Source organism: Plectrocnemia conspersa, unplaced genomic scaffold (genome assembly GCF_051122295.1).
Source record: "Plectrocnemia conspersa isolate PC_06_02 unplaced genomic scaffold, ASM5112229v1 ptg000004l, whole genome shotgun sequence".
Lineage (NCBI taxonomy): Eukaryota > Metazoa > Arthropoda > Insecta > Trichoptera > Polycentropodidae > Plectrocnemia > Plectrocnemia conspersa.
Genome location: NW_028277168.1, coordinates 14,896,409 through 14,920,211, shown reverse-complemented (window position 1 = coordinate 14,920,211; position 23,803 = coordinate 14,896,409). Strand labels below are relative to the sequence as shown.

The 23,803-nt window shown below is 30.0% G+C and overlaps 1 protein-coding gene across 5 annotated transcripts in view; it reads left to right on the top strand.

Moving 5' to 3' along the window:
* Positions 1–23,803, top strand: part of LOC148236014 (protein fem-1 homolog CG6966-like) — an 89,440-nt gene that overhangs the window by 30,938 nt on the left and 34,699 nt on the right. For 2 of the 5 annotated variants that reach the window (XM_088184833.1, XM_088184830.1), the window contains exon 2: positions 12,349–12,424. The exons of the other annotated variants lie outside the window; for them this stretch is intronic. The gene's annotated coding sequence lies outside the window, so the exon portion shown is untranslated. The remainder of the gene's footprint in view (positions 1–12,348; positions 12,425–23,803) is intronic. 5 annotated transcript variants of the gene reach the window in all.

Genomic DNA, 23,803 nt, shown 5'->3' with positions numbered 1-23,803 from the left:
ATAATTTTGATATCATAAAGTTAAGTGTGTCAAATATTCTGTGTAGTATAATATTGATGTTTAAATAAAGTTACTACTTTATATTTTTTTTTATAATATACATATAACAGTTTGCTATTTTTTAATAAACGACAATTCGTTTCAAATTGTAATTAACTGAAAGTTTCGTGTCTAAAGCTATTAAACTGCAAAATTAAATCATAACGATATTTCTAAGTTTTTCTACCTACACGCTAAATCTGTTATTATGACACACGCATTAATGCATAGACTACAATAACATTTCAAATAGTTAAATTATTTAATTGTAATTAACTGTATAATTATTATTATATAAAAGTGCTTTTATTTTAGTGTTCACGGTAGACAACTTACTTGATGACTATAATAAAATATGTACGATAGAGCGATGATGTCAGTGCCTGTGAATATATAGTCATGAGTTATAATTTCACATGTACCCTATTTTTTTATCATGTGAGAGATAGTAAATAATTATTATGATAGATTATCTCAGTATCTCACATTAGTATTTTCTAGCTGTTCATAAGGAGGCTTATGATATAATGTATATTTTTGCCTGCAATTAGTTTTTATAATTTATATTAAAAAAACCCAAGTATAACGTTCTAAAGTTAATCAGGAATAAAATAATAAATATTTTAATAATACATATAAAGTTTGCCTTGTTTATTTATAACTTTATATTTCATAGTTCATTAAAATAATTTTATTACATGTTTATAGTCAATCTATTTACTATATTATACTGTCTGATTTTATATAATACAACAATAATATTCTCATGGATGATTTTAAATCTTGTTTTTATCATCTTCTGGGGTCTGTGATTTTTGTATGCTTTATAAAATTTTAAAATCAAGTTAACGAATGAAGCTTTTTTGCTTCAAATAAAGATAAATTTGAAAAATTTACCAACCACCATAAACATCAATGTATTTATTTGCTATTAAAATAGCAAATCGTATACCATAACCCCAAAACTTAGAAAAGTATATAAAACGTAATCTGAGATGATCAATCAGAATTAATATTACTCTTTTATACGATAGGATTTGAAGGGTAATCTTTACATTCTAATTGATTAGCCATGAATTATGCTTACGGTGGATGCATTCATAATATTAATTTATATACCCACTTTTATAATATAAATATATTTAATATTGAAGGTTAATAAATTGTAGCTACCGATAAAACCTCAAACCGATGTATCACAAACCCGATCGACGATAAAAAGGTGCGTGAACCTCACATATGTGACCTCGTCTAGATCTTTGTCCTAATGTAGGAAGTTGCATAGCCCAGAGCAAATGCTTTCGCTGTACGCGCAATTGTCATCAATTATATTAATATAATTAGCCGCATTATTATAAACAGTTTTTAATGATACTTGAATTTAAATATTTATTAGATGCTTATGCATGCAAAATTTGTTGTAGTCGAGTTCAATGCATGTTGTTTCAATTTTTAACATGTCGTTGCAACTTCAGCGCAATGCGACCGCTTTTCATTTTGCCTTTATAACAACATAAAGTATAGTTGTGTTACATTTACGTGCGAATTGCCTGGGTAAATAAATAATGCCACACTGTCGAAGTGTTTTACGTCAGTTGCATGCGTTTTGTCCGGTCTGCAGTCGCGATCAGTGCTGTACTACTTTATAAATATTAAGTTAAAATTTGGCATTCCGCACCCGAAGTTAATACAGGAAGTTCGCGGTTTAATGCCGATTTTTTTACTTTGTTAAACGGTCAAATGTAAATTTTGTTTGTGCGCTCGCTATTTCATTTCATGTGTATGGATTTTTAATTTACATATTTATACATTGTAAATTGGTTTTATATTATATTTAATCCACAACGAAAGATTACCTGCATGTAGCCAGATGAGCTTCAGTACTGATTTAGGTTATAAAAAAATGATATTGAAATTGTTTTAAAAAGGGTCAGCCAATTGCTATGGATATATTAATATGTAATCAAGTGAAGCAAATAATTATTTAATTATAATTGTTTCAAAATTAAATTTTAAATCAGATTCACAAGTATGCTAACTGTATATCAGTACTAATATTAACTCATTTAGGTCACTAATGAAGTGTTGTCTTATATATTATCACACAATCAGTAAAACACTCCTCAATCCATGCACTTTTAAAATAGTCAAAGTTGTTCGTGGGCATTATTATTAGCACATTGCTGAAATACCTGTGTCAATTCGAGAATTATGTATACACTTATCCCTCGCAAAACATCCATAAATAAGCCCACGTGCTTTTTCTATCTAATAAATGAAAAACATGACAGTTTTCACTATTTATGTAGTGAATACATTCCATTCCGGAATATAAGAAACAACCCCAGATAATTTTTCTCTCTAGATTTTGTTTTGGCTGAAAACATTTTTCGCTTATCTTTCTCCAACTTGTCGACAAACGTAGTTCGACCCTTGCGAATTTATTATACTTTCATTAGAGAACTCGACTGCTTTTCTTTAATCCTAAACAGTCCAGATTTTGTGCTGATTGGCACAAAACATGCGTTGGACGCATTTATTTGGTCAACAACAGTTTTTCGGCAGGTATACGACTGTATATTATACCTACCTAGCAAACTGTATTGAGAAATTGACAGCTGCGATGCATTTAAAAACCCGTAGAAGAACTGACAGCAAATATTTTGGTCCGCACTAATCGTTTTTCTCTCTGAGGGGTGATCAAAATAGTTTGGGGATCACTGATCTAATTAATATATATTTTTTACCTAAACTAAATTGTAAATAACTTAGTATTATATTTTTTACAAATATATTCACCTCTAAATGAGTGATAAAAAGTTCCGAGAATTCAACCGAGTATTTCGGATAGATCTTAAATTCTCATTTAAGATTAATATATTTCAATAAGTGATGATATTTTAAGAGTTTTTCACGCTATTGTACTCATAACTGCAAAGATTGTTGCAATAAACAATAATTAGTTTTATTGTAACTATTAAATTCAATACCATAAGCTCGTTATTATAATAGATATTGTATTTTAAGAATTTGTTTATCTTCATTAACAATTATCATGAGACTATCAATTATCTTTGATTGTTTCATTCTCTTCATATCAAGAAAATGTTATAATTGATTACAATTTTAATTAATAGGATTTTTAATAACAACGATATAATACGATTAAGGTGACTTCCATAAATTATGTCACAGGTTTTTCGTGAATTTTTTATCCCACTGAGTCAGGTTCCTGTTTGTTTCACACTATCAAAATTCCCTGACCCCCCCTCCCCCTCCTAAACCTGTGACATAATTTATGAAAGCCGCCTAACAACAATACACACATTAAATTATCACGTTTGCAGCTGTGTTTGCGGCTGCAGATTATCTCGAAATTGTTTGTTGTGTGAATCCTAGTTATACAATAATATTATCACGTACTTGTGCCTTGTGTAAAGTTGTGCATACAAAATAACAATATTTTTAAATTTATTATTGTTCAGTTATCCTATGATCGGAAAGGGTTTATTTTTTTACGTAACCAAATTGCAAACGTTTTGCGACACAGACAATGGCGCTATTGCGTTCGTTTTGTTATATAGCGGAGTTATGTAGGCGGGCGGTTATGTAATGTCTGTTTGTTCAATTAACCGAAATCTTTTTGAAGATAAATCGAAAGGCGTATTGTTGTTGATGTTGCATGGGAATTTTCGACGTTTTCTCCCTCACGTAAACACGTGGTCAGCAACCTGCTGCGAGCACGTGTCAATTACACAAATCAACGTGACGCACTGAAATCGATCTATTTTGGAAAATCGGGTTAAAATCTGAAATGGTCCCAATCTCACTTGCACATATTGTAAATCACGTGCTGTACTTCAAATAATTGACAGCTGTAACTGTAAAGCAAGTCAGTGACGGTTAAGAGTATTGTTCCGTTATTAAAATTATGACGAACCATAATAGCGATAAAAAAATTAACGAAAGTTCAAGGACGTTTATGATTCCTCTCTTTCATTATCAATAAACAAATTCTGGAGGTGATGTTAATTGCTGTTCTCATATATGAGAAAACTAAAACATTGCAATGCGCATGAAGAGAGAAATAAATTTTTTACATAATCTACGATTTTACTGCTTTATTAATGTCATAACACGCCAAAGGGAATGGAATATTCAAAGTATATTAGTACCTTATTAATTAATTAAACAATCAATGTTTGGTTTAAACTTTTTTTGAGAACTCGAATTTGTGAGATCAAATAAGTTTCACCTGACTTTATTTTTTTTGCATTTCTATAGTTCTCCTCACTGTTTGTATTGAAATTCATGTCTCCCTCTTGCAGAAATTTTACCTGTCAGCTCTTTCTTCTTCTAAGACTTATTTTAGTAGTTTCAAAAATCAATCAAAAAAATATTTTTTCTTACTTTGGCTACAACTATCACTTAATTATGGATGTGACACGGCACCTGAGTTAAGCTAGGTTTTTTCAGAATTTTGACACACAGCTCAAAGAGTTCGCCATCACTGATCTAGACTGTATGTCTGTGTTCATATCTCAGTTCTAAGAATTCATAACTCAGAATTATAATTTTTAATAAAGACGTTAATTAATACATGTACATTAGTTCGATTTTAACACCACATATAATTACGTAGTAAGGTATTGGATTGGTCGAAAAAGTGACATCATAATTTTCATAAGATAACAAAAACTCGAATTCGCTCTTGTTCCTGGTCAATCGTTGGCTGTCGTTGCTGCTAAAAGTCCGACGGTTTTAATAAAACGCGAAAGCGAGCAACCGTTGTTGCGAAACGATTCTCCGTCTAGATTCACATGCCGTTTTTAACAATCGCTGATTTTTGCTTTCGCACAATAATAATGCCGCCTTCCTTCGCTTTCCACGCTTCTTACCGACCGGTGTGTGTTCTATGCCGTAATGGTAATAGTGCAGTGATATAACGTCGATCGGAATGCCTCTTCTATAATATATGTATCGACGTCATAGCTACACTACGATAGAACAAACGAATCAGTTTAATGTGTTTTTCGTCAATTATAGCATAGAATACGCTTACAAAATAAGGCATTTTAAAAATCTTGCTTCAACCTGACGGGCGTAAGCCCAATACGTTATAATATGATAACGGACGGAATAGCATAATCCGTAACGTCTCAGATTGGTAACTTTGAGATTAGCAGCGGCACTGCATTTTTATTTATTAAAAACGCGATATTATTAAAAAAACCGACCCCAGCTGCAGCAGCCTCCATTGGTTATAAATTATATTACACATAATAATTTATAATTAATAATATAGATGTCACCGATTTCCAGACTGAAATGTCTGGTGGATAATACTTACTTGTATGTATTCATTATATCTGATTGACTTGCTCAATTGGTACAGATTTATCCTGCTGTAACGCATTGGGCTTATGATATAAAAATAATACTAAATTGTTTTTATTAAATTCGCAAATTCAAGTGATCTAATTCAAAACATCTAAAATGCATATATTAGGTTGTTAAGACCGTTGAACAGGCAGTATTCAGTAGTTCATATTGTCTTGATTTGACTGCTGGTCGAAGATTAATCTTGATAAAATCTGCATATTTGGTACTTGTAACAATTAGGCATTCTGGTTTCTCGATTTTTTTTTCATTTCTCGAGAAATTTAGATATATAAACAAATATATGTATGTAATATATAGTATGTGATTTTAATAATACCATATATCTTTATATTATTGATGAACAGAGAACTGAATGATCGTTGAAGAGAACAAACTAGGATGATGATTGTAATAATGGACTTTGATTGGTTACAGAACGCTCTCGTAATTTTGTGTTTCTGTATTTTTACCCGAATCGTAGAAAAAATTGTCAATGACAGCTGTTACTACTTGATATTTTTCATATTTCGAACAAGATAAAAATAAAAAACCTTTGACTTATTGAAAAACGAGATTTAAGTTCGCTGACAGGAAAATTTTATAGTGTAACTGGGTCCCCATATTTTTTTTAAAACTGCTGATTCCCGCGCGGAGCGGTTTTTTCTTATCTGAATATTAATGTAGTACTTAGATTACCAAAGCAAAAATAATACCGATTGGAGTAGTTGGGAAAATCGTAGAATTTAAGTTTTAACAAAAAAGGCTCTAAAAATTTCGATTTGCCATTTTTCTCGAGAACAAACACTAATAATAATGTTCCTTCAAAATAACCTCTCGTTCGTCGATAAGGAGGTGCAATTATTTGCTCACTCCCTTAGTTTCCGGCGGGCAGTAATTTCAGGTATCATTTCCAGGAACAATTTTTCTTAGGAAGCGATCACCTTCTGCTTCAAGCGCTGCAAAAGTTACTGTAGGATTTATCAAAAAAAAATACTTACTCTAGGATTTAGCTAATACGAATTAGTTATTTTAACATTTCAATCATCATCCCCGCAACAAATTTATTTTTGCTATAAACTACAACAATACGTATCAATTTGCATCCCAACGTCTCGTAACTATGGTTATATCGTTAAACCTGTCTGGATATCTTGATATAATAATTACCATGTGTTTCTTAAATCTTGCTGTATTGATCAACGTCAATAAATGTCATTAGATAGTTAATTGATTTTTCAATGGGTTTGATGCTAGTTGAACATATGCACATATATACACTTATAACTTAACTTTGAACTTTACACAAGTTTATATTATAGCGTCGTTCTCGTTGATTTATCAATTTCCATCCAATCAATCGTTTGCCCTACATTGTCTACGTACCATCACAAATTGGTGGCCTTGTCGCTATCGAATAAATTAAGCATCAGATTGCATGTGATATACTATAAAGAAAAAACCCATCTCAATCAGAACTTTAAAATTCACACCTTATCTATACGTCAGTAAATGCTAATGTGCACCGAGCGCAATCGATCTTGTATGCCATTTTGCATATTCATAATGTGAATTGTTTATAGATTGAAACCTCGCGATTGTCGTGTTCCATGTTTGATTTACATGAATTTATCGCAGAAAAATGGATCTGAATCGTGTTCATAATTCACCTTGCATAATTCGATACGCGTCTAAACGAAAGCCGACCGTATCTTTGCTGTCGTGGATTTTTCGATTATCTCAACAGTAATTTTTATATATTTTTTTTTTGATAGTTTTGCGGTTACATCGTGATGTATAATCGTGATATATACAGAAACAAGTTTGTGTGATCTAGTTCGCGGAATATATATCTCGGCGAATCGAGTGTGGGTCATCAAACCGGCTCCAGCATCTTAATATCTTATGGCTGTGGTTCAATGGATTCGTTTTTTGTCTATGCAAAATCCACTGCTTGTTTTCGTATGTAGATATACATTTTCTATATATTCAAAATAAGTTCTTTGTTGCTTATCAATCACACACGGTTCTTTCTGTTTTCGTTTTTATATTTTATCGAACCATAAAAGGCAAAATGTCATAATCCGGAAAGTGGTCTGGTCTTTATAATAAAAATTACACTAATACTAAAAACAGCCCGAACTTAATAGATATTGTACACTTACAATTTAAAAATTAATTTAGGTAATTATTCGATATCCAGACTAAAATGTAATGTTGTTAAAATACATGTTAGTATATGTCGATTGTTAAGCCTGCTTTATCAAAACGTAGAACTTACAGTAATAATAATTTAAATTTATTGGAATATGATTTTTAAATATAAAGATGCTGAATTAACAGGAAGCTGATATGTTTTATTCTTATCGTAAATTAATATGTTAGCGCTAATTATCACATGAATTCGACTGCATTTAATTATCGCAACTTTTCCGCTTGTAAATCGTTTTCAAATATACATAAAAGCATCCTATTGTTGTAATCGTTATTTTTTTCTTTGTGCAACGTCCGCAAAAAAACAATGAATCGACAATTCACAGTCAATGTCAAGAGTCGATCGTTTTTGTTCATGAATTTTTGCTTACTAACCGATTTAGCAAATCAAGTCGCCTAATAAGGAATTGCCCTTATATGCATAAATGTTAGTCCGAGGCATTTGAACCTTGAAACGGCTCTATTCGGACTTTAGTGGTTGTTCCTTGTTATTTTTTATTGTAGAGATATATTAGCCAAATCAAAAATGAAGTTTGCCATGAATGAAATCGTCTTCCTATTAGTAACAGTGTCTTACGCCTTGTAATATAAATTTTAATGAAATCTACGTACATACATACATATGTATGTATGTATAGGAATCTTCAATAAATTGAGAAATCATTTTACAGATTGTAAAGACAAATTAAAGTTATTTAAATTTTGCACCAAGTGTGCCAACTTCCAAGGATGAAGATAGTTAATCTCGGCCAAATACACAATAATTCGCAGTTGCAAAAAAATACACACAATTTAATTATTGTTAAACTTAAACTCGTAGCACCATACAGGCATTAGCCCAATGAGTTACAACGGGGTAAACGCGATAAACAACTACTAATCAAAGACTGTAAATTAGTGACATATATTTTATTTATACTAAACTAGTACAGCTTACAACCAATATATGTATGTTATCGATTTTAATAAATTATATAGATATTCATCCATGAGATTGACAAAATATAGGAAATCCCAATATGATCGATTAGAATTATAATTATTTAATAATCACTACTTCAGATCTCCCAGAGACGATAGGGTGTATTTAGAATTCAAACCCATGTCTTTCTGGTGTTAATCTATCGTGCTGGTTAAAAATAAACGTAATAGTCGAATAACGACACTTAATTCTTACAGTATAATTTTTCTAAATAAATAAAAAATAGTATGTATTGAATAATTAAAAAAAATTGTTGTCAGTCTTTTATTCAGCAATTCGTCTCGAAAACACATTTCACATTTGATATAAATCTTAATTTTTTACTATTCAGATTGGCATTAAAAAATCCGGAAACCTCCGGACCCGAGGAGTGCCGGGTTTTTAATGGTTATATATGCTGTATACATATATGTATTTAACAGATAATGACAACCTGTACAGTCCTTTAAAGAGAGAAAATTTAACACAAATAAAAAGCAAATGAAATTTTAATTTTTACCAACTAATCAAAACAGCTCTACAGCGTACTAATTTCAACTAAATAAAATGGTTCCTCAGAATTTTAATCATAACTGTACCCTTGAAAAGAAGCTAAATAGCTAATGAACCTTTAAGATGATCATTTTCAAGACTGATATTTGAATGTGAATCTGTTTTTTATAATTTAATAAATCATACATTTGTACTTTTTGCAGTTTAATTTTTATATTTTGTTCCAAAAAGTAATATTATAATTTTAGCATATTATTTTTAAATTACTAATGTTTTGCTACTCCATAGAATATATAAAATACATTTATTATGATAAAAACATTAATAGTGTGTGTAATACAAAAATAAAACGAAAAACAATCATATCAATGTGCTATTTGCATTATCGAAATTTTATCATAAAACACATTTTATAAACAAATGTGTGGTTCTTATCTATAATAAATATTAGAGTACCTACTCTATTCCTAATATTTTCCTATATTAATAACATTATTAATAATTAAAATCCATATAATATATATTTTATCGATATTTTCAATTTATTGAATAGGTTTTCACACGTATATTATATAATGTATTTTTACATTGTATAGATATAGAATACACATTTTATTTTAATTTCTATTACTTAATTTTATGACCCGAATAAAACTGAACGAATATGTTCAGAAGTTTCTATATACGATAATCAATTTAAGTTATTTTTACTCCTTCGATAAAATAATTCAAAGCACGTAACCCTCATTCGACCGTAAGTTTATTATCATATTAATTTTAGAGGAACTTTACTCTTTGACCTTTTTTTGATTGTATATAACAATGGAACACGGTCGACTGCGAAGATATTTTAGGTAGTCTGCGAGTGTAAAACTGGCACAGTTAGAAATAATACTGAATTATTTTAATAAACATTTAATTAGACATACACATGGCATCAAAATTATACATTATACATTTTATCAAATGTTGAACCAATAGAGATCTAAATAATTTTCACGGGTTTGTGAATAATTAACATGCACTCCAGTTAAGACTACTACCGTGTAAATGCCTACAACCAGCTTGATATTAAATATAAGAGTTTTTATTCTTTCTGCGGGCGAATTGATCATATACATAATTAAGAAAATCCACAGAAATAATACATCGCATCACTTAAGAAACCATTTATTAAAAATATCCACGTTCAATTAAACTCTTGTTATTTGCAATACAATTGTGATTTTCACGCTGCGTCTGTATTGTATCTCGAGATTTTTTCTTTGCAGTTAATGTAAAATACCCAAAAATTCATTTCTCGCCAGGCCATAAAATAATAGTATTGTGTATTTTATTTAATTAAAATTCAAGTAAGTACATTTTGTGTGATAATAATTATATACATATATGTATATGATATTGGGTTAAATATAAACCTTAAAGGTGCGATAAAAATTACAAAACACCAAAATATTGTCTTGTAAATAAGCAGTAATATTACATTTGAGTCCGTAAGGCGCTTGACTGACCGATTCCCGTAGCAGAATCCAATTTATATTTATAAAAAATACTCTATTAATGGAAACCGGCCTAGTAATTGAAGGCTATATACATTAATTTACAAGTTCAAATGTGTTGATAACACACTGTTAAAACATATTGAGCTAGCGCATATATTACAACATAATATTTTCAATAAATTGATTAAAACATGACTTAACAGGTGGCAGTACAAATCAAGCATGCAATCTGAAAGCAGGACAGTAGCCTGAAATAGCCGCTGCATTTGAATATGCAACAAATTAGAACAGCGCTCTTTCGTTCTATCATAAGTTCCGTATTAGACTCTTTCGCAGAAAATATATACAGGTACAGACTCGTTTGTGATAGAGCTCAATTTTTATAAATTGGAACCACAAGTTTTGAAGTACCGCTACTGAAATGACTGCTCACGATTTTTTCCCCACGATGTTTGGCTATCTCTGGCATAGAGTACTTTATCCACTTCTTGTCAAAAATGTCTTGTCTTTCTGCAATTTATATTATCGCTTTTATTCCAATATTACGCAGTGTGATTAATCTTGCAAGATTTTCTCTCCACAGATCACACTGATAATGCACAACATTGTCAATTATTGTCTCACAACAATTACAACAACATATTTCTCGATCGTGCCGCAGCGTAACGGAGGTCGTCCCTGTCGTGTCATTTACCGGAAGACAACCGCATCCAGTAGCTACTTCCATCGAAAGCATTAAATATCCACGTTATATACATAATGATAATGCAGCCACGACTGCACTTCCTAGAACTTATCTGGCGCAGCTCCGAGGAGCTACTACAAGCCTTTTGCTTTGTTTGCTGTCGAGCAGCTAAACCTCACCATTGTCGTACGTCTGCCACGCGGCATTGACTTGGCCTTTTGCCTTTAATTGGTAATACCGCCGGATCAGGTTTTTCAAATGCACGTCCGTTAGTGCAGTGCAATTCGCACGATCTCTTTGTCCGGGACCATGTCGTGTCGTGTAATCGGCATTGTTAGGCTATCTCTGGCACGTCAGCCCTGACATTTAAGATGATAAATTGTCACCAAAGAGGAAGATAATGTTTCAGATTGGTCGTTATCGAAGATGTCCCTTCCTGTTGAGACTTGTGAGATCTACGAGAGATATTCGAAAAGAAAAGATACACGGCTAGTACAAATTTAAGCGTATATGCTTTAATTTGTTGATATTTTCCGGTAGGGTCCACGTGACGTGGCCTTATTAGAAGTAACATTGTACTTGCAGTGAGTATTTAAAATGATCGTGTCAATCCTGCAAATAATCACCATTAAACAAACGGTTAAATATGCGATTAATGATCGATGAACTTTATTAACAATGTATGGTGGTTACTGAAATAGGCTATTAGAAACTGCGCGCGTTGGGTGCAAAAAAAATTGTGTAATACTTGAAAACCAATCAATTTGCTCTCAGGCTCACTACATTGACTATTAAAATCAAATAGTGTTTTTACGGTATTATAAGACAACCACAAACTTTCTAGGCCTTGCATTTTTATTTTCTCAATATCCCTCGTATTCAGAGCTTTAAAGTATAAAGACACTTTTTATAGCCGTCGTAAAATCGTCGATTTAGTTTTATTGCCAAGAGCAAGTGTTATTTATGAACGATCGTTCCTTATAATATGTTTATAAATATATTTTGCTCTTTAAAAGTAACATGTTGTAATAAATTTATTTTGATTTTTGTTTCAGGTGAGTGTACACACGCATTATTCATAGAAGATCTTAATTATTTGTACATACAACCTTTAGAGCTGCAACTGGCCGGGTAAGAATATGAATGACGCGAAAAATGTGAAGGATTTATTTAGACGCTAGAACAGCTTTTTTGGTGACTTGCAAATATTGTCTAGTTGCAACCACTAATTTAGAGCAACTGTATCACGACGGTAATTTAATTTTATGGTATTTTTTATATGATGCTTAAACGATTTTTTAAATAATCTGAATAACATTATAGCTATACTATTATATAATAAAATGTATATAATGTGATTGACATAAATTATATATTTTTTATTATTCTTAAAGAAAAGTGTATTTTTTGTATCTCATACATTTACATATGTACATATATACATATAAAATTGAATGTATTATACATACATTCATTTGTATGTTTACTTTATATATGTTACAGTGAATGTGTATTTTTCATTTATATAATATATATTTTCACTGATATAAATATAATTTTATTATATGTTCCAGTGAAATTATATCCGAATACATTTTCATCAGTAGATATATATATTTATACTACTATATAATTTAACTGATGCGCTAGAGAAATTATATGCTGCTCTAAAATGATCTCAATTTGACAGTTGCGATACGTCCATTTTCTGTTCAAACCCAAATAAATGAAAATTCAAAATCTATTGTTAGCTTTAGATGATTCGTTAAGTCTCGTTTGGTTGATTCGTTTAGATTCATGTGACCAGTAGCTATGTGACTAATAGTTCGTTCATTTTTTTTACACCGTTACTCTATAGGGCCTTCACAAAACAAACCCATCTTAGTGAGGTATTTATTTATTGATCTATTGATATTACATTTTACCGTTAACATCCCGCGGTAACCTCACAGTTGCCTTTGCCGTCGGAACCCTTGTTCATGGCCATTTGCAACCAGTGAACCTTAACAAATGCCACAGAACTCTTGATACTATACCACTGGCATTTATTACGATCGAGGTTTGACCATGAACTGTCAAACCATCGCTATCCTCTTTTGCAGCTTTTATCAGGATTGAAGTTAGAGGCTGTATGTATATTATTAAAGTTTATATTGCAAATGGTTATTATATACGAATTCGCGTGTTCAAAACGAACAGATGGATTTTTTAAACATTTGTATTCTTAACGGAACTCAGATTTATTAGTATATCATTAGATATATTCCTAACGATCGATTTAATAATCGATTAAGACATTTTACAGTTAATGATTCGCGTTGGCCTCACAATCGCCTCTGCCATCAGAAACCTTGATCATGGCCAAAGCAACCAATGAACCTCACAAATGCTACCGCGTCGCTGAGTTTGTGTACTGGCATTTTACAAATTAATTCGCAAAAATCACAAGTAATTAAGACTGTCAAATCTCACAGCGGAAATTTCGTTAAAAAATAGATAAGATAACGTTGTCTTCTTCTTATCAGAGCAAATTCATTTAACATTACATATAAACATATTTTAGATTTAGAAAACGATTTTTATCGATCTTTATTGCTAAACCATTTGATTGTACAATTTGGCCTAAATGAGACTTAAGGATGTATAAAAAAAATATACCTATTATACAAATATAATTCATGGAATATTTTTAGAGCTAAGTTTTGCGCTTTAAATATATTTTTTTCCTTGAGTTCCTGCGTTGTTTGAGGTTTATTGATATACACCCGCGCATTTAAGTAGCCCCAAAAAATAATTTAGAGCGCCTTGAAATCATGTGAATAATATAATATTTCTTGAAATGAATCGTTAATCGAAAAGTCCACGATGAAGTTTCATTGTCACTATGTCTAAATGCACAGTGGTTTTATCCTTATTTTGTCAGGGTCATTCTGAACTTCGATCAAAAAATGTAGTGACATTAAATTATTCACAATATTTTCGTTAAACAGAATAAAAAATTAACGAGTTTCAATTTGTACATCATACTCATAAATAGCCATTTTGAAACTCATAATTCCATAACTAAAATAAAAAAAACAGTTATTGTTTTTTTCTAATCCTTCAGCCCGACCACTCTGTTTTATGCGCTTACAGATTTACGACGTTCAGGACGGTCGTTGACCACACTCGAACTCAATAATCTGTTTCATCACATTCCTTACCATTTGTTGGTTTGCTCCAATTCTATGTTTAAGCATCGCTTTCATTTGCCGAAACCCTTTCAGTAGCTCTGCCTCTTTGCACTATAGACCCGACTAAACGCCTTTGGTCAGCAAAGGCGCAAACTCGCATTATCCGACCTGAACTTCTCGGACTTTATGTGCATATCCACTTAATGGTTAAACTGGTTGAACCGCTCAGCGAGTTGACTGCTGAAGAGACTATTGCAACACGCGCTCTGCTCGACTCTGTTTTTCGGATCGTGGAGCAAGAATAGAAAATGTACAACACCCACGATCGTTCGTTCACTTCGTACGCTCGTCCCAAAAGCTCTTTGTTTATTTATTTATATATTTTTTTCAATCACTATCTCTCTTGAGCTCTTGTTGTTGTTGTCCAACGTGCGTGGTACAATGTAATTTTCACTTTCATATAGTTTCGTAATTGAATCGATGCATCGGCGGACTAGTGCATCAATTCACCTGCCTTTGACAGTTTCTATGTGAAAAAATAGTTACACCAACTTTTGCTCGGCTTCATGTTGTGTAATTGCATCGTTAATGCACAGTTGAGTGTTATCCGCAACTTAATGATGTGTAATTGTATTATCATTGTTAGTGCTATTTATATAATTGTTAATTTTCTAACGATATTGCTTTTCGTGCTCGCGAGCCTATCGATCGAATTGTGCCGGTTAGTATTTTATTTTATAGTTGTGTTGAACGGCATCTGGCGGTGCCTTCTAGAAGTCTAAGTTATTTATTGATTGGTTCAATACTTGAATAATATTTATGTACATTAACAAAAGATGGTGTTTTGATATTGGTTGTCAAGTCATTAAAAATATAATATAAACAATATTTTATTTTCCAAATTAGTTATATTATAAATCGAATATTTCATTAATAAAATAATATATAACTGTAAATAATTCCCTAAAATAATAATTTCAGAAAAAAAGAGTTAAAACACGTAAAACTATTTTACATTTTTAAATATATATTTATTTATATATGATTGGTAAAGGTTAAAATAATAAATCACATACATTTTCACATTTTGACACCCTGAAACATTATTGGGAACAAATTATATTATATAATTCATTATTATCGTAAAAAAACACCATCTGAAAAATAACATATACATACATACATATGTTAGACAGGGAGCAAAAATTATTTATAATTAATTAATTATACTTCTCGAATACGAGTCATTAAAGTTTTTGGATTAGAAGCATATAGGTTTTTGTCATCTTTGAAAATTATAATAATGATTTTTTTTATATAAATTTATAATTATCTATTAATATTTTTTATAATATATATATTTGTCCATACATACAATATGTATGTGTATATATAAAAATAAATAAATTTTTTTTTGCAATACCAAATAAATATTTATATACAGAATCTGCATTCGCTGAGCGAAGTACTATATATTCTTCATTTAACACAAGAAAAAGTACCAAGAGCCATTAGCCACACAGCGCAATGATTTTGAGTATTTTTTTAAATGAAAAATTGAGATACACATACGTAAGCAACGTAAATGATATTTTGTATTATGATTTGCTTCATATTCATAATTTTGATATGTTCATCTACTTACGCTTTATTTTCTAATAGGTCTGCAAACAAAATGATACTTTTTGCAATAATTGAGAGACGATATTTTAATGTGAAGTGAAGTAGAAAAATATAAATCCTACTATTTAGCTGAAAGAAAAAACAGATTAGTTACTACCCGCTTAGCGCGAAAAATTGTGGTGATTTTCGAACATTTTTTTGTTTTAAAAATGTCAAAGTTAAGTTCAATTCGTGTATAAAAATTAGTATGTCATAAAAATAGCTAGCAAATCCTTCAAATTGGAATTTCATGAATCCTCTAAATAATAATGAATTAAATACAGGTGTGAGGTTTTTCCACACATACGTATACAATTCTATTTACTCTATATTTAATTGTTTATTATTTGCTAAATGGGTGTCGCGGTTGGTAATGACACAGATAAGTCGCTGCAGAAGGTTTATTGAATGTTATATAGTTACACGATATAAAAATTATATGTTATTGGGCCGGTCGCAGCGCTCGTTCGTTACAGCGAGTTATTCATAGGGTGTTCACTGTTTTGACCAATGCTCACTCACTGTTTTGACCAATGCTCACTCCCACCTAATCTGTCCAACAGTTCGTTTTATGGAACAATTATTTTATATATTGCTCATTTAAATTATTGTCCCCTTTTTTAAAACATATAATTTGCTTTTAATCCAAAATAATAATTTGACACTTCTCCACTTCAATATATCTAAAAGTAATTACTAATTATTAAATTTAATAATTATTAAATCTGTTTATTTTATTTTAATTATTTTAAAGCTATATAATAATAAAAAAATATAAATGTTATCGTTACCTTTCCGAACACAATTTATAGGAATTTTCAAACCTTTCTAGACTTCATTCATTTTTATACAATGAATGTAATAAAGTATAAGCTGAAAATGTATATTTTGGTAAACATGTTACTGTATGTGTTGTTATTGCATTTTAACAGAAAATGTTGTCAAAGTTCTATTACGTTTTACTAATTTAAATTACGATCATGTTTTTCTTTTAAATTACATATATGTAATTGTATATACAGAGCACTAATACATAGTAAAACAGTAATTACCTATTATCGACTATTAATTCCTTACAACCATAATTATTTCACCTTCGTGATTGCAATACCGATAATTGCAACACAGAGACACCTACTTATGTATATCTTATTATAGAGATTTTTTAATATGTTTTAATAATATACATACTATGTGGTTTCGTTGGAATCGTGATTTAAAACACACGTGGTCATACACATGTATGAATGTACACATCTGAGTTGTTGATATCGCTTTCACGATCATTTTTACTTATTATAATAAATATAAAAAGCTTATTTCTGGAACACCTAACTAAATCATGGACGAAATGTGAGACCTCTTCAACTCCAAAAATTATTATGGTGATAAATAATTGGTCCTGAATGCGTTGAATGTTAATATTTTTATTAGTATTACCGTGTGTGGTAGTGCCATTACTAGGCAGGTACAAGAAATTAATTTTAACTCTTGCACATGCTGTATTTAAAACACGGGAGATGATAATTTTTCTCTCGCGCTTAGGATTATCACTTGAAAGTTTTTCTCATACAAAGATTTAAATATATAGCGCACTATTATAAGCCATTAAAAACGCAAATCTGTTTGATATTCTACACTACAGGTTTTTTTATGACTTTCGATTAACTGAGTTATATCAGAATATTAATGATGCCTTTTGAATATTCTTAACTCTTCTCTTTTCTATTTACTATTCCGCGTGAGTCTTAGCACAAGTCAAAATAAATTTTGATTATTTCAGATTGACTATCAGACAAGAGTTCAATTCAAACTTTTCATAATTTCGACTGAATTTTATATCGTTATAGATAAATTATAATGTACACAAAAAATATTTGTTGTACAATGAATTTGTTTTAATTTTTTTAATAAAATTAGGGGTTAAAAATAAAGCCTTATAAAGTTAGATACATATATGTTTAAAATTTCTAATTTCAGTCGACCGTCATCGACTTATTTTTGAATCTGGCACAATTGTCAATGTGCATTCATTACTATGTTTGTTCGAAATTGTGTTGTCCACAGCGTTTTAAATTGAGCAGTGTGCGCTTTAGAGTTTTAAACCGGGTGACCTCAAAAGCTTCGCTAAAGGCAATAATTATGTTCTGCCATTTTAAAACTTTCGAGACGCATCTTTACTTCAACAGTTGACACTGTGACGATTTGTCAATCGAAGGCTACACCGGTGTAAACCGAGTTGACATTGCCAGTAAATCGATGATAAATGAGCCTGTAACAAAACGGTAAATGTTCAACCTTCGTTATGTATCATGTGACGGAATCAATGGATTTTATATGTATAATGATCGTGATCCTTCTGTCAAGGCATGTCTTAAAAACATGCATATCGTCGCCTTTGCGTTATAGTTTATTATAATATTATATAAAACATGTACGATGGATTATTTTATTGTAAAATACATATACAATTGAAAACAAGGCTTGATGGGTGGACGTATTCATTGTCCATGAAATAAATAAAAACATTCACAAAACACATTTAATTATAACATAGTCTTTAGGTATTTAATATTTATTTAAAATACATTTCTAAATGAAATATTCGAATGACTCAATGCCCGATTTTTAATTGATCTAATTAAAAATATTCTTGAAATAATTAAGGACTTGGCCTTACTCTGTTATATAATTATTGTTAAATACAAATTTATTTTAAAACTTGTTGATATGTATTGATTTAATAAAATGCCATTCCAAAAAAATAAAATATTAATATATAATATATTTAATGAAACGCTTTAATATGGCTTTAAATAGAAACTCATGATCTTACTTCGAATGTAATTAGTTAACATTTTGTTTATGTTTTGTATCAAGAACACACAATAAGTTAGCTTTCAAAATCTACTAATCCTTAAATCGTGGAGGTTCAATAACGTTATTGAACGTTGTTATATTACAACTTTAATCACTAGGACGAAATAAACAACCAAATAAGCTATGCAACGTTATTTTTAAATTGAATTTAAAAGTTGGTTGCGAGCACCAACGGTATACTAAAAGCTCTGATTGAATATAGCTTATTCAGATCCCTACTTAATCAAAAGTATTTTGTGTTTATATGTATTATATATAAAAGTCTCACAATTCACACTCTCTAATATTAATATTTTTTAAATTGTAATGTCATTCGAATCATTGAAGATATATCCATATCGAACAGCCATAGAAAGAGAAAACAAGATTCGAAAAAGTAGTTTATAAGTTAGGCCAGATTTCCCACATATTAAATATTATAATGTATGTACATACATATATTTCTCGTACTCGAATTTTTGAAGTTTTTTGACAATAGCACACTTTGAGAAAAGTTTTCTGAAAGGATCTCAAATTCCACTTGGACAAGTTTGCTGAGAAAGCACATTAGTTTTCGACTTTATTTGATTTCTTTGATGGTTTTTATTTTCATTGACGTAAAAGTTACGTTACATGAGTTTTATTAAAAGGTTATTAAACGACATATCGAAGCTTTTTATTCGGAAATTTTGAGCGCTAACAAATTCGATTTGTGTAAAGGTATTTAAGTTAGGTAAAATATTAATTCATACCTTAATACTATGTGCAGTGTGATTAAATGCAGATGTAGTTTTCAAATTTATTACTAAATATTTAAGTAACTACGTATGATATGTAGATTTTACTGGCAAAATCTAGTTATCTCTCAATAGTTCATTAAACAATTAATATTATATCACACCATAGTTACTTATATACTTATATCTCTAAATAATGAAAATTATATTTAAAACTCTCCGAAACAACACAACCAAAAAATATACACAATATGTGAAAATAGTTTTTATTCATATTATTTTTGCCGACTATAATTTGCTATTTGTATGTTTTACTAATATATGTATATTAAATTTATACAAATAGATTTTTTTCGATATTTACCATCAGCAGCTTTTTTTGTACCAATAATAATAAACCAATCCTACATTTATATAATGAATATATAAGTGGTTTCACTTTCGTTTTTTCTTATCTTATTCAAAGACTTACGAGATGGAGATATATAATATTTAAATTTCACCTAATCGAAATGTCCATGATTGAATACAATTTTCTATTTTATTTTCACTCTTTTACTCCAAATCATGTCGAACTTGTCATTTTAACGAAAGTCAAAATAAAATAGTGTAGAATAACGAATAATTATATTGTAATAACAAGCATATTAATTTTATTTTACAATTTTAAATATATATGAAATATTATAAATATTAATAATCTTTAGTTGGATATATGTATTAACAAATCAAACGTTATTGATTAAATTTTATCAGTATTGTTTTTACAATCGACAAATTTTTTCATTCAGGCAGTCACATTATCGTAAAAAAATCGGTACTTGACATTTAATAAGTTTTAATAAATGTGTTTTGGTTTAAATTTTACTACGAATCCAATAACTATGTATTGTGTATACATATATATTGTTAATAATATTTAAAAATGCATGCAATTTAATAATTAAATCTGTATATTTTATATTATATTCCAGCGGTGCGCAAATCATGGATCACGACAAGGGTTCTCAATCGATAATTTGATTATTTTAATTACTCGCCCCATTATCAACTATATGAAAATTTGAATAATTGATCCAATATTCGGTTATACTATCTCGAATGAAATATGAAAAAATCTTTGAATGAAATAATTTGTATACTTGAGCAACATATGCAGTCGTTTTTCTCTCTCAATATATTCGAGTGACTAATGCCGCTCCAAAATCCATAGTCTTATGCGCCATATTCCTGACCTTTTGTTTCCATTTTTTTGTCTTTTTATCTAGATTTATTATCCATAAATTAAGCATTATTCTTTTGACGCCTGCACTGATTAGTAATTCGCACAGCATTGAGTTATCCATTTTTTATAAAATTAATTTTTTTTAACGATTTTGAAAGTAATTAATGATTAATTAAGATAATTATTATTAACCAGTAATTATTTTTTAATTAAATATTTTTTTGCACTAATTGGTTAAATAAATTAATATCGGTAAAAACCGAGAAAAAAATACTAATCTATTCGTATATTTGAATAGTACTTCATCCACTTTTTATTCAATATTCGAATAGTTGAAAACTATGAATAATTGAAAACCCTAGTCACGACCTAGACACAAACTTTTTTGGGCTGTGAAATTTATTTGCATAAAAAGAAGGCTTTTATTCGTTAATAATCAAATACCAGTAAAAAATATAATTATATTATCAACATTCATATTCATTTCTGAGATGGCAGCAGGAGCGAACAGGAGAACGAGTTCTCTGTAAGCACAAACGTCACATGGAATTCGTTAAAGTATTTTATATTAAAATAATATTTATACCCACACGTATCTAGTAAACCATTGTTTCATAAAATTATATTTTTTATTCAGACCTCTAACAAGCCAGAAGCATAAGGGCAAGTTACACAAAGCGTTTTACTTCAACTACGTTGACTATTTAAAAAACGCCTATCCATGGGTCGCTTCAAGATTTTAAACAAAGTGGGGGATCGAAAATAAAAGTTGTTTGCGTACCGCTGTTATGTACAAAATATATACTGAATCATCAACGTTTTTGCCATCATTAGATTCGGTAAAAACTATTCTTATTGTTTCCTCTTATATTTAAGAGGAAAATGTTGTTGTTAATATAGGATAATATATTTTAAAGTGACAATTTAATATAATTTTGCTATGAGTATTGGATTGATTGCTTAGGGATATCGACACGCATTGACGGCTACATTGCGCACTATCATAAAGCTTTGCGCCGATACAATATTGTTCGTTTGCGGAATTTTCTTCGACAGTTATTGCATAATTGTAATCATTTGACGCAACTTCAATTGCCTTGCCTGCAATATGCCGCGACCGTGATATTGAAAATTACTCGCATTATGCGCCGTTTCCGCGACATGTGTACGTTCCTCGTTAATTAACAGTTTCTGTAATGATATACGCCAGGTGAATTATATCCACCCTTCATAACGTTGACAATTTTGCTAATTATACGCCTTTGTTTTTTCTTTCGTATGGTTATGCAACGAGTGCTAAGATACAATTAACGCGCTTGAACCGCAGGTGCATTAGTTAACCTGCCCATTAAGCGTTAATGGCGAGGTTAAAACATTATAAGAAAATAATAGACTCATATTTTTAAGAAAGTCGTATAATATTTCTCACTGTCAGTTAAATAAATAACACAATACCTCGATGTCAAGACTTTGTTATTGATTAATATACATGATTCTGTTTAAAACGTTATTGAATATACCGCAACGTTATTAATAACATAATAACAAACGGCACTTACGTGTAATAAATATTAACATATACGTCGTCAGTTATTAATCGAAGGCTTATAGTGAATCAATGTCTCACTTTGAATTTATATTTGATTCTAATACGACAGTAAAAGATATTTCATAACAAATGTCATGTTGCAATTGCATATATGAATTATGTAGTTTCTGTTTACAAATTGTTTTTTGGGCCGGCAATAGCTTGATGGATATGCTCTCATTAAGTCATTATGGTATCAAAGGTCTAAAAAATATAAACCTTGAGCTTTTATAAACAAGAAAATTCCTTCCAAGAATCGGACTGATTTCTTCTTATGGGAATTGATACACAGGATCCAGAAATAGTTTATCAGACTTCAGTCACAGCAACGTGTGCTTATTTATAACTTCACCAATCACGGTTTTATAAAATGTTTAGTGAAAAATCGGAAAAATAGAGCAATATTTTTGCTCTTGGAATCAAAACTTGCTTCTGGATACAACAAATGCATTAATCATTTTAAAAAGATAATATGAGGCGCTCTAAAGTTATTTGTCAATTCCAAAATAAAATGCTTCAGAATATTTTTTGAACATTTTTAATTTGTTCTATCCGCATCGTCAGAAAAATTGCCGTACAATATGTTCCAAAAATGAATTTGATTCACTACTAATATTACGGCTATTTTTATTAGGATTTTGTGAGTCAAAACAGGTATGAATGAACTGATGAGCAAATGTATATTTGTTAAACCTATAGAAAATCTCCTCACAAGCTTTTTATTATGCCATTTTTAAACAGAAACGATGTATATCAGTGAACGTTACACCTTCCAATTTTTACACACATACATTCGCGCGTGCTAGAGCCGAGTCACACGAATAAGGTCGTATACGTCGTACGAAAATACGATTGTGTGTTGTTTTTGTTTCTACCTGCGCTGCAATAACGGTTATTATCAGGAAACTGCAGCGTATCGGCATACTTAAGAGAGTTTAACAGAGATCGATAACAATTTTACACTATGATATATTATTTAAAAAATGCAATTAAAAATATTTTTGTTATATACAAATTACATACGTATAATAGATATAAATTTACATACATAGAAAATTTACATTGAAAATATACATATTTTAAAATAAAATTAATTGCATTTAAAAATTATTTCAAAATAAAATCACGGTTAAGTTGGAAGTAAAAATACTAATTTTTAAGTCAGTTTTCTTTGGTTTCGAGTGATAGTACTGTTAACAGTACTATCACTTTCTAATGATGTAGAAGAAGATTGGTAGTTCATTTTCAATTTTTAAAACGTCACTA